Here is an 8,615-nt window from a genome sequence, read left to right on the forward strand (position 1 = left end):
CGCAATGGTTTTTTTTTTTTTTTTGAATGTTTATTTATTTTGAGAGAGAGAGAGAGAGAGAGAGAGAGAGAACACACACATGAATGGGCGAGAGGCAGAGGGAGAGGGAGAGAGAGAATCCCAAGCAGGCTCTGTGCTGCAAGTGCAGAGTTTGATGTGGGGCTCCATCCCATGAATACTGAGATCATGACTGGAGCCCAAGTCAAGAGTTGGCTGCTTAACCACTTGAGCCATCCAGGCGAGCCATGGAATAGCTCTCAATGCTTTGAATCTCTGCCTTCCGTTTCTGCCTCCAGCCAGAGGAAGCTGTTTTTCAAGGGCTCATGTGATTAGGTTGGGTACCCCTGGACAACTTCCCTATCTGAAAGTATAAAGTAACCCAATACCAAAGGCATCACATCTTCCTATTCACAGGTTCCACCAAGGCACAGAGAAACATTGTATGTGTGTGTGTGGGGGGGGAGGGTTGTTCTGTCCCCCACACCTTTAATAAACACGTTGCCCTATTTTCTTCTTTCCTTTCTCCTCCATTCAAGCAAGTAACTTGCCTTGTACTTCAATGGATTAGCAAGACAGGTGGTAGGTTGAAAACGGAATAGCCTGGGTTTTCCTGGCTTCTGATTTTCAAAAATCCTAGGCTTCTAGTAGAGCTCAGGGGATGCCTAGGGAGGTAAAAAGGAGAAGGACTTGTGGATGAAGACAAAGTGCTTCTAGGATCAAATCAAAGAACTTCTAGAAGCAAATGGAATTGTAGGCAGGAGCAAGAAAGATGTCTGTGTCCAAGGGACAGGAGTGGTAAGCTGCTGCATCTCAGGTGGCCACACAAATGGCAACAATGGATGGCACAATGGAAATATTTGTGCCCCCTGCCCCCAGTCCCACCATTCCAAATACCCAAGCGTGGTGCCAAAATTCGGAGAGAGGGCGGCTCCAAGGACTGGGGTTAAGTTTCCCACCAGCTCTGTAGAATGGAATCTTAGGGTCAGAAATTATATGGAGTAGAAAATAAAATTACATTGTTGTACATCTGGGTTTGTGGACTGGGATTCATACTTCCTACATAAGAAAAAAGATGGGATGGCACTTCAGGAAAAACGTGTAGATTCAGAATGTGTGTATGTATGTGTGTTATGGATATGGATGCAATAATAGCAATATTTATATACACATGCACATATATCAGAATGTAAATGCACATATATACCAGCTGTGTTGACATATATCCACATATATATATATTTTATGTAGCACTTTATTTTTTTTACTTTTAATATTTCATGAAATCATTGCTATGTAACGGACAGCCAATTTATGATTTGAGCTGAAATTAAATGGAATGCCTAGTTCTTGAATCTGATGGATTGAATTGGTTGGAGCAGAGAACCCCCTGAGAATGGGGTCCATAATCCAGACCTCAAGTCCCATGATAGGTAGAACAGGTTATAAAAGAACATTATAGAAGCTTCCATGGGGCATTGCCTTATTGATGGAAACATGCTATCAGATACAGGCTCTTGCCTTCATGCCCATGTTAACATGTCTTATGGGTGAATGAGCCTCATGTTTTCTTCAGCACCAGCTAGACATTCAGTCCAGAGAAATGAGTCGAGACCTTCTGTATGGCAGGGGGAAGGTCTGTGAGGTGTTTGTGGGGATAGTAGAGTGGGTATAGTTCCTCTCTGATGCTCCCCCTGTCTGAGAAAGGTGGTCTTGCTACTGAGTCACCCACCTGACAAAAGGCCTCCTACATCCAATAAATCCCCCCTTTTCAAAACTTTCCATTATAGTGCATAACACATATATAAAATACACTGATTTTAACTGCACAGCTAATGAATTTTTATACATGCATACACCCTTGCAACCATACCCAGATCTACCCCTTACCCTCCAGAGGGTTCTATTTTGGATCTTCCCACTTAATACCACCCACAGGTAACCACTATCCTAACTTCTATCACTGTCATTTAGCTTCTCCTGTTTGGGAGCTTCCCATAAATAAAATCATACATTAGCATTCTTTTGTACTTACCTGCTGTCACTCAAATAAGTTTCTGTGACACTCATCCATGTTGTGTGCCAGCAGTTTTAAATTTTTGAAACTGCTGTGTGATCTCCCATTATATGAGCATACCACAATTCATTTATTCTTTATACACTGATGGACATTTGGATTGTTTCGAGTTCTTTTCTTTTTAATATTAATGAATAAACTGGTATGAACATTCTTGTATTTACCTTTTGGTGGACATCCACACACATTTTTGCTGTGCTCTCCAGCAATTGTGGAATTGTGGGGTATGCAAGCAAGTTCTAGTTGTGCCACGTCCTTGTGAACTTTTAAAATTGTCAATCTTTTAAATTTTTGCCATTCCAGTGGGTGTGCTATTTCATTATGGTTTTAATTAACATTTCCCTAATGAGTTGAGTACATCGTTACAGGTTTATTGGTTATTTAGTATCTTTTTTGATAAAATATCTTCTCAAGTGGTTTGCCTGTTTTGGGGGGGAACATCTTTCCTTAAAAAAAGCTAGATAGAGGAGGTTATGTTCTTTGCAAACAACTGAATACTAGCTAAGATAGGGAGATACATAGTTGTCTGATTCTTAGTCAGGTTAGATCATAAGACTCTTTGTAAGTGATACAGAATCAGGGCTTCCATGAGAAGCCCATGGAAGGCCATTGAATCTGGGGCTGGCAGGCCCGGCAGGTAAGCAGGAAAGCCGACCATGAAGTGGGCAAGAGGAACTGACTGGAGCATACAGGGACAACCTGAAGCCCATGAAGGCGAACAAATCATGTCTGTCTTTTGTCCCTTCAACTTCAACATCACAGGCAACCTGTAGAAGAGGCTACCAAAGGGCTATGCACACTGCCATCTGACACAGGACCAGGGTAAGGGGACAAAGAGAGAGCAGGTCAGGGATATGAATGGGCTTCACAGTGCTTTATGCCCCACGCTACCCTGCACGGGTACCAGCCACTGCTTCACTTCCTCTGACAGCATCCCTAGCCTGTATTTTAAAAAAAGATAAAAGAAGACAATCTAGGTGGTACAAATAAACTTCAACATTTCATGAAATGGACAGTTTCCTTTTGAAGAACTGCAAAATGGGGCAAAGGCAAGAAGCTTTTATAGGATTAAATATAAAGAAAAAAGAAGAGACAAATGGGAAATACTTGATGGGCTTGTTTGGGATGAGAAGGCCCAGTGTTGGCTTGGCATTTGGGGACTGGCTGACTGGACACACTGCATTTTGGATCAAATGCTGCATTTACAGGGACACGAAAGTTATTTAAGCTTTTCGTTTGCTGATGAGGCACCCAAAGCAGGAGTGGCTCCATCTTGGGCCTGGAAATTTATTTCAACACCTAGAACCCCATAGGAGGGGAATTCTGGGAAGCATGGTTCCAGCATGGCTAAATTGTCAGGGTATAAAGTCACCAGAGAGCCTGTCTTTGCTGGCAAGAAAAAGGACTAAAGGAAGCTAATATTTATGGAGTACATTTTGGGCTAGGCACTGTGCTAAGCGTTGAACTTGACAATGAAGACCCTGGTAGAGAGCTGCCTGGACCATGTGTCAGGAAAGCAATGGAATAGGGTGGGGCCACAGTGGCCACTTTACACCCAGCTTTTGATCATACATCACATCCTGAAGGCTGTTGAGATGCCCTGCCCTGGTGTGGGTTACTTGAGACAACCTGGGCGCCAGAAGAGGCAGAAGCTGTGAACTGCTATAGCCTTTTCATACTAAGGAGATTTTACTATACTTTAATCATTGTAAGTGGTTTGAAAATACACATGTCATTGCCCAGGAATTGCTCCATCATTTTTTAAAAAAAGATTTTCTTTTATTTTTTTAAGTACTCTCTACATGCAGTGTTGGGCTCGAATTTAACAACTCCAAGATCAAGAGTCACATACTCCACTGACTGAGCCAACCAGGTGCCCCATTTTCCCATTATTTTTGTTAACTGATGTATAGATACCATACATGAACATGTCTGGATGGAGCATCTGTGAAATAATCATTTACATTTTTTTTCCTTGCTGTATTTTTCCTTTTCCTCTACCTACCCCCCTCTCTTCAAGGAGAAAGGACAGATACTGTTTTTGTTTTTCCCAGGAAGAGTATTGCAGCAAGGCTGAAAGCAGAAGTTGTCTGCAAAACGTTTTCCTTTCTGTCTTTTGTGATTTTAAACAGAAGGGGAGTAGAATATACTACCCCAAGATATGCTTCTTTGGCATAAAGGATTATTTTAGACTGATTATTTTAGACTGATTATTATTTTTTTTTAAGGCAACAGACAAGAGAGAGGCTCTGAAAACCAGGCAGTTACCCTTTTGTAAGAGACATTTTCATGTATAAGGCAAAACTCTATTTGTAAGGGTGTCTCCTCTCTGTACTAGGAAGAGAAGGGTGACTCTAAATCTCTAGAAACTGTTCTCAATGGAGATGGCAAGGACTTAAATATACATAACAATCCTACCTTTGTTTACTCTGCTTTTCCAAGTCTCATCCCATAACTGGTCTCCCCCTACCAACATCTTTTGTCTTTAGCTGGAGATGTTATTTAAGGTCAGGGCTTGGGCTCTTTTAGAGAGTTACTCAGTTTTCCTGGGTCTCTCCCATGTATGGGGTCGGGGCAGGGGGTTTGGTATGTTACTAAATTTTTTTTTCCTCCGGTTAATCGGTCTTTTTATTACATAAGTGTCTTAGCCAAGAGCCTAGAAGGGTAGAGGGAAAATAATTTTTCTTCCTCCATAAAACCTCCACCCATAGAAGAGTAATATTTGTAGGTCCTGAAGCAGTGGGGACATTTGTAGTTCTCTGAAGCAGAGAATAATATGTATGTACATAGGGATGTAGCCAACCTCACAACAGACCCTGTGAGGTAGAACTTACTATCTCTGGTTTACAGACTGAACTCTGACACAGTTCGATGGCGCAGAGTAGTAACATGATGAAACGTGCCTGTGCCATCATTGAGAAGTATGGGACTAATCCTTGTCTCCTGGAGCTGAGCTCATCCACGGATTTTGGGTCTAAGTATTTAGCTAGACTGGGACTCTCACTTCCCTAGAAGAACCTGCAATGCAAGCTTCTCTTTCTCACTTCCTCCTCTCCATTTCTTATTTAAATTAAAAAGTACAAAGAGAAGGAAGGATCATTTTGAATAGTTTAAGTTTCATCTAAATGTTATGCATGAGATCCAAATAACAGAATTATATTCTCTGATTCATATGTATTTTGTGGTCAGTTGGGGCCCTCAGAATCTCTTTTTTCAACATTTGCTCATTGTGGTGTCTAAATGTGGTGTCTCTCCTGATCTGATGGGGTCCCTGGTTGGGTGGAAAGAATTCACCTGAGGCAAAACAAAGCAGATAGAAATTTATTGAATACACTGCAAGGGAAGGAGTGTGGGGGAACTGGACTGCAGAGGAGAGGCTGTCTGCAAGGAGGCAGTGGGTGGAGTGTTGTTTTAAAAGGGGGAAGATGAGGAGGTATGGCGATGTTTGGAATTTTCCCTTTTTTGGTAACTGTGCCTGGTTGTAAGCACCCCGTTGGTTAGTTAGGGCTTATGAATATTTTGCGGTGGGTCCCTGATGGACCTGTCTGTATGCGGTCAGGTGGTCGGTGTGGGCCCTTTCTATATCCCATGGCTCTTTGCCTAAAAGTGTCCTCTACACTCATGTTTGCCCTTTCTATCTTTGTCTCCTTAGATAATTGACCTTCTATGGAATAAATATTGTTGGTATATAATCGACACCAGGTAAACTGTAGTGGATTTATACTGAGAAAGAATTTTTCTCACACCCCATTACTTGAAACCAATTTCAGTTGATTTCTGCCCAATTTAGTGATATTTTACTTCAATATTATTTACTTGTTTATCCCAATACTAGGCTCCATTCATTCCCCAAATAGCTCTTGAATCCTTAGTGAGGGTCAGGCATAGTTCTGTGTGTTGGGAATACACATAATCCACTATTTTGAGCAAAACAAAGTCCTGGTCTCCTGTGCTTCAGTCTGGGTCCTTGGAGGGAATGTGATGGATTATTAATGGGCAGGGTAAAGCTAATATATAATTGTGTTGAATTTTACAGAGAGCAAACATATATCTAAAGGCCTCTAACTCTCTCATTGCCACAATGTGTGTGTGTGTGTGTGTGTATGTGTGTGTATGCGCGCGTGCGCGAATGTGTGTATGTGTGTAGGGGTATGAGAAGGAACAGCTGAAATGGAAAACAAATACAGGGAGGACTGAGTGGAAAATGCAGGGAGAGTTTCCTGTCATGGCTATTTTCTAGAAATAGAAATAGAGCCCTGCAGTTTCTAGTTATAAATTAAAGAAGACAAGAAAAGGCAATGCAAGATGAGCTAAGATTCATCATAAATGATAAAACTGAGGTTAAGATTTTAAAACTCAGCTCTCAATTTAAAAAGGTTAAATTATACACAAGGAAATCATGCACAAGTGAAATAGAAGAACAAACTGTTCATGGTCTTAGAAAAAACATTTTATTCTTCATTGTCCCTGGGCAGTTTCTCATTTAGAAGGGAAAAGTTATTTTTCTTTCTACCCCAGGAGGGCAAGAACAGTTTCTCCAACACCACAGCCTCTGAGCTGCTATGAGTGTGGTATGCATTCATGTACATGAAATATAAACTAATAAGTATATACTTGCCAGATTCAGATAACCTGTATTAAATATTTAGTTCACTGCTCATTTAATGAAAGTTTACCCTAGCAGCCAGATTTAAAGTTGTCCTTGTAGTCTAAATGCTCCTCTGTCAGCCTAGGACCTGGGCATTCTCTACAGGCGCCAGCATAGTTCCTGGCCTAGAACAGATCCTGTCCCTTGTGGCTGGGCTGAGCTTAAATGAACTGGATGTCAAAGCTTCTGTAGGTAGGTGGCAGTATGGTTCAACTCCAGGCTTTTTGTGTAACCAGCCAGTTAGGAATTTTAAACCCATCTCTTTGTGGTCCAGGAACAAGTTACCGAAATCTTTTATAGCCTCAACTTTCTCGTCTGCAAAATGGGAAAGTATTGGCTGTCTCAGTTATTGTGAATACTAAATAAGACCATCTACTTAGTGTGGGACTTGGCACAATTAATGGTAGCTACTATATTACATATGAGGAATGACCAAATTCTACATAGCAATTACCGTAAGTTGAGGAGAGCAGAGGGCTCTTTAAAGAAAGCTGAATTAAGCCAATGCTTCACTAACCAAAATATTACTGACAAATTATTCATAGTTTTCAAAAGATTCTCTTCTCTGACATTACAGGAAATTGAAAATTAATTTAATTAGCTGCACCTCTATTAGATCCTGCCTGAAATCCCAGGTTAGTATATTTTGGTATGTCTGCAGGGGTTTAATTTGGGCAGAGGGGAATTATCTAATTTTGGCGACTCTAATAAAATTGGGTTAAAATGCCCTATGCTAAGGCAGTACCCAAACTGCTTGGGTGTCAATTCTACTACTGCTGGAGGACAAAATACATTTTGTCTGCACTCAGGTAGAGTTCAAGTCCTGAACGGCTTTCAGAGGAGGAGAGCTGTAGGTCCTTTAAGGAGAAAGGGTTCGTAGCAGGAAGAATCCGGATGACCTTCCATTTTGGAGCCATTGCCCTTTATAAAGGGTGGAGAATCCTTAAGGGGGTGACTACGTGGGGTCAGGAGGAGCCCGGGCCGGGCTGGCTTAGCTAGGATTCATCGGTTCCACTACGTGTCCTGCAGCCCTACTGTATGTCTAGGGACTGGTGTCCAAAGACCCGCAGCCCATTGGGCGCTGATAGCCCGCGAGGTAACTGGCGCAGGGAACAAGTCGGCCTGCTCTCCCTAGACCGTCCTTAGCCCGCCCCGGCGAGCGGCTCCTCCTGGTGAGCCAGCCAGCCTTCTCTCTGCACTTGGAGTTCCCCGTCCGGCCGGCGGTGGGCGCGCGCCCCACGAGGCCCAAGCCCGCTGTCGTGTGTTCCGCCTGCCGGCCCGGCTGAGCCTTGGGGTCCCGCGGCCTCGGCGCCCACACGCCCCCAGCTCCTTGCACGCAGCCTGCAGAGGTTGGTGCGGCCCGTGAGCGCGGGGTCGAGGCCGGCCCACCAGCCGCCAGCACCGCGGCCCCCGCCACCCCCGCGGCCTGGCCGCACGCCGGGTCCCCGCCGCGGAGGGGGATGGGGAGGGAGGAGAGACTGGAGGAGTTGGAGACAGACACAGCCTCGGCGAGCACAGTTACGGCTGGAGACAGACGGCGGCGGGAGGCGGAACACTTTCCCCCCTCCGGCGACGGGAAGCGGGACACCTCCCTCTGCGGCCGCAGCACGGTCTCCCCCTCCTCCCCCCTCCCAGAGGCTGCGGGCCAGGCCCGGCGGGACAGGCAGGCGAGTGCGGCTGGCCCTGCCTGCCCCGCGCGCCGCCGCAGCCGGCCGGGGATCCCCTGCGAGTCGGGGAGGAGCCGCCGCCGCAGCCGCCGCCAGACAGGCTGCGAGTCCCTGGGAAAGTGAAAGGGGGGCGGGGAGCGCGGGGGAGGCCCGGGGGTAAGGTCCCTGGCTCTTAAAGAGACCCGGCGCACCGCGCCGCGCTCCCCGCCGGCCGGCTGCGCGCCCC

This window comes from Herpailurus yagouaroundi, unplaced genomic scaffold (assembly GCF_014898765.1).
Source record: "Herpailurus yagouaroundi ecotype Mexico unplaced genomic scaffold, PumYag 142, whole genome shotgun sequence".
In the NCBI taxonomy this organism is placed as follows: Eukaryota; Metazoa; Chordata; class Mammalia; order Carnivora; family Felidae; genus Herpailurus; species Herpailurus yagouaroundi.